This window comes from Lampris incognitus, chromosome 5 (assembly GCF_029633865.1).
Source record: "Lampris incognitus isolate fLamInc1 chromosome 5, fLamInc1.hap2, whole genome shotgun sequence".
Taxonomy (NCBI): Eukaryota; Metazoa; Chordata; class Actinopteri; order Lampriformes; family Lampridae; genus Lampris; species Lampris incognitus.
Genome location: NC_079215.1, coordinates 50,031,341 through 50,036,174, shown reverse-complemented (window position 1 = coordinate 50,036,174; position 4,834 = coordinate 50,031,341).

Here is a 4,834-nt window from a genome sequence, read left to right as displayed (position 1 = left end):
CAGTTTTTCTAAAGCCAAGCTTGTTTGGCACCAGACAGGAATCATTAGATTTTAATTTCAATCTCTGAGACTCTAAATGACAAGGGATCTGGTTTCCAGATTTTCTGCCCAGTAATATCATGGATGATGTTCGACTCGGCTCAGTATGAATGAATTTCAATAAAGCATCTTGGTCAAGAACATCATGTTTCGTCTCTCTTGGTGATGACTGTTTAGGGGGCTCTGGCTGTCCTTTGGCATTAGAGATAGGAATTGAGGTAGCTCTTCTTTCTTTAGTTACAGGAGAAGTCTGTTTGGCCCCTTGATTACCCGAAGGCATCATCTGGCACAGCAGCGTTGGAGATGGACTTAATCTCACTCTGGGGATATTCAGAGTGGGTGATGTGCTCGGCTTCTGTTCTGGCGTGGAGAGCAATGAGGAAGGAACACATGACTGTGAGACGGGGAGATGTCTAGAGTAGCTTGGCTCTGACTTCAGAGTGGGGAAAGTGGAAGGAGAATCTGGCTCTTGAGGCGGAGGAAAAACAGAAATGCAGGGCTTTCTGGGGAGAGATGGAGAGATGTATGTTTTGGGCTTGGTCCTGGGTAGCGTTGAGGCTCTGTGTCCCTGATGTCTCGGTGAACACCGCAAACATTCACATGAAGAGACCTGATTTGGTGTCTTGACTGAAAAGGACATGGATGATTCACAAGAACATATCGGAACAAAAGATCTAGAGCTAAATGAGAAAAAAAAAGGGTGAAAAAGGCAACATGTTAAAAGCAAAATGTACCTGTTATGGATATTTATGTCAAAGTAATCCATGAGTAACACATGACAGAGCATAAACATTGAGATTGGACCAACGAGACAATACTTAATATACCTATTAGCAGGCAACTGCTTTGAGTTGTTTTTTTCAAAGATGAGTCCTTGAGCATCAAACGATGGGATTTGGATAGCTTTCCGTTTGATGACAGGAGACGACAGGGAGAGAGGAATGGATGCAGGGACTGGCAAAAGTTTTTTGGGTTGTTGGGAGGGAGAGGAAGATACTTGGGAGATCCAAGGAGCACGATGGTCAAAAGCGCTCATTGTGTTTTACATTAGTTACAGAGAGAAGGAGCAACAAACACCCTGGTGACTAACGGCAGGGAGGGGAGAATGTAAGGAAATCAAATTAGATGCAAATATCCAAGTGTCTCCTTGCATATGTTTCTTTCCAGTCAAGCATCCCACAGTCCCATTACACAGCTGTATTCATAGCAAGCACTGGAGAGAGAGAAAAAAGGGAATATTTACAAGGTAAGAATAAATGTAAAAAAAAAAAATCTCAGAAGGAATGACATAAAACGAGCACTGACCTGCCAGTTCCCGCTCTGCAAAATGATAAAATGAGATGTACTTGTATTAATCCCCCGGGGGGAACTCATCCGTCTCCGTCTCTGTTGTTTACACATTTGAGACAAGACAAAGAGAGCGAGAGACGCTCAGAATGGAGCAGTAGGAAGTACTCAGGACAGAAACAACATTCTCTCCATTCCTTTGATGTAAGGCTGCACTGTTTCACTCGCCCACTCTCCTCTCCTCTCCGCTCCTCTCGTTTGTGGTCTGCATGGGAATCTTGCTGGCGAAATATGTGCGCGCTTAAGTTAGGAGGCTTTTGTCGTGCTGTTTGATCGCCAAGTTTAACTGAGGATATGCTTGACGTTGTTTGACGAATGTGAAATAAAGCACGCAGAGCAACTTGAGAGGAGTTAAAGATAGAAGACTTTTATTTTCAAACGAGCACGGGAAACATTTGGTCGTCACAGACTGAGAAGAATTAAAGATCGAAGACTTATTTTCAAACGAGTACATTATGCATTTGTTCATCAAACCCCTCTTTTGATGACCCCCCCCCATCCCCACCCCCTTCTTACCATGCTATCCAGTAACAGCAGGAATGAGAAGAAGGGGGGAAAAAATAGAATATTTTCAGCATTACCAAATATTGTTTCTCGGAAATCTTGGTCCAATTTGGATAAATATTGTGTTTTGTACAAACTGATTTGGCACGTAAACTATTATTACTTCAATAAAGTCACTACTTCCAACACCTACGCCATCATTGGCACAAACACACCAAAAAAAAAAAGAAATCACATGCATGAGTGCAGCTGCCATGCTGATGTTGCCAGTATGAGGCGTTCCTCGTACCTCATGGACAACAAATTTGTTGCACTTCTAATTCACGTCACTCAATAACTGCAATATGTGGGTAAACTTCGATGATGTATGTCAAATGATTGTCACGTTACAAAACATAGGTAGAAATTGGCACAAGATAAGATGGCATCAAATACATGTCAAAGATAACCTTGCCTCATCTTTCTATCTATGGCATTACACATTTTTAAAGAGTAACACGTCCTCTGTTCATAGCAGATATCCAGTTTGCATATTGTCTTTTCTCGTGCCTTTGGCTTCAACCTTTGTTCCCCAAATGTCTTCCAGCTTGTGTAACTTTTCCCTGAACCCTATTAGCAAATGCCTACAAATGAGGTCAAAGAAAAGTTGGAATGGAAGGACAAAGTTTGTATCAGTATCATAAAAAAAAAAAAACAAGAACAAAATATAACCTCTCTTTCTCTTGCCCCCCCCCACTCTAAAATGCTGGTTCCCATTCCTCGGGTGTCCTGGCAGCATCCCTATGCGGATGGCCTGTCTCCACTTGGCCTCGTTCTCCTGGTCATATCAAGGCATTACTGTCATCATCTCTGCAGTTTACACTGGCCACCAGCGGGTGGTGTCGGATTGTCTTGTTGCTCCACTTGTGGGCTTCCTGCAGCCCAGGCTCAAGGAAGTAGAGGCAGGCTCCAAACCCAGCCAGAACCAGAACAGACACCAGCAGGTATAGGGGGACAAACCAGTCCAAGAACAACCAAGACATGCTGTTGTTGAAGGAAGTAGGGCACAGAGGAGAGAGGGATGTGATGGGCACCAAAATGAACGGAGGAAGAACAGGGAAAGCGAGATTGGTAAAAGAAGCGGGGGGGGGGGGGTGAAGGATAGGAACATTAGTAAGGGTGGATGAGATGTTGACCAGCTGCTAAGTACTTTTTCCAGGCCATTTAAAAGTGCTCCTAGCAAACACACACAGTGCAAAGTCAGACATTGCACTTCTTCAGCTACAGTTTCATAACGCCTCATTATTTTTAGCTACTCCTACCACACCATCTTTGTAGTACTACCCTTACTTAGTGGAAACTGTGACAAGATACTAAAATGAAGCCGATTCAGAGTCAGATATCAGCAGCTAAGATATTATCTGTTTTTGTCAGACTGGTAGTTCACCTGTGGTATTGCTGCAGTAAATTTGCACAGACATTCGGTAGCTCGGTCGTACTAAATATAGTTCCCAATAGTAGATAAAGCAGTTCTAGTCTCGTACATACCTGGAGATGCTGTTGGATCAGCTGGTCTCTAAATGGGATATTTGATGTTACGTAATACTCCGCAGCTGGGAGATCAATAACTAGACTATTTTCAAATCCGGTGCAATGATTCTGCTTCTCCGGCTTGTGGTTGCACACGAGATAATAAAATCACAGGTGCTCTCTGAGAGGCACAAGGAACAGAAGCTGCATGCAGGCTCATCATCCACCTCTCGGCTATGACGTTCGAAGGAGGGTTGGGGGTTGCCATGACAACATCCCCACTGATGGGTGAGAGGATGGAGGAAGTGGGAGGGAAACTTATATAACTATAATCTTTTGGGGGGGGGCGGGGTGGGGGGTGAATGAGGGGGCAGTGAGGGGGGAGAGCAAGCCCTTCAGATGTCTCTTGATGCTCATTGCCTTGCTGCTCACTGCGTAAAATCAATTCCACTCCATTTAACGCAAAGGCCATCACACAGTTTATGTGACATTGAGAGAGGTGGGGGGGGCATTTTTGTGTGAGTAGCACCTCTCATATCAGCTCTGACTGCAGCTGCAATGTTTTATGGAGTTACTCCCTTCTGTGAAAAGGAAAAGATTTTCTTTCTTGCAGTTTCCAAGACGATGCCTGAATACTGAAAGGATGCCCTACATACAGAAAAACTGCATGTGGATGCGATGTTTTCCATACAGGACTTGGTTTATCAGCGCCAATTACGCCATGACCATTTGAATTCCACGCGTGTGGCAACAAAGAAAATGGTATAAACAATTTATGACTGAATAAATATTGCAAAATTTGTGTTAAAGCGTGGCAAAGACTTGAAGCACACCAAGTTGTGGGATAACCTTGTCACTAATGTACACAGAGACCTTGTGAGATGTTTTAAATTATCAAAGACAGCACCAAAAATGTTAACCACAGCTGCTTAATACCAAGCACTAAGCATGTCTGCAAATGTGTAACTCCGGAACCTTCTGCCTACTACAAATTGCAAGAAATTATAGATGGCAGTTTTAATTGTTCACATTAAGAGCAATCCCACATCTGCACCGACAGTTTAAGACTTAAACTGTCGGTGCAGATGTGACACGATCACTTAAACTTTAAGTGATCGTGTCTTCAGTCGGTCTTTAACTAGTTAGGATTCTACTTAAGTAAGACAAGGGCACCACAACTGCTCAACAAGCGAGTGTCCTAACTGAGGTTTATAGTTTGCGCCCTTAGTGTTGCCCCCGACTCCGCTGAGCGTCGCAGTAAACTCAGCCAGCAGTGCCTCTGTGTGGGCAGGTGGTGGAAATAATATACCTCGTTATTGCAATGACTGACTCCTACAGGTGGGTGCCTGTACAGCTACAGGGATGTAGGGAAAATAGCATGAGCCAATACACAAGTTACATTCCCCAGACACACTTGCAGCTGGCATGTGAAAAG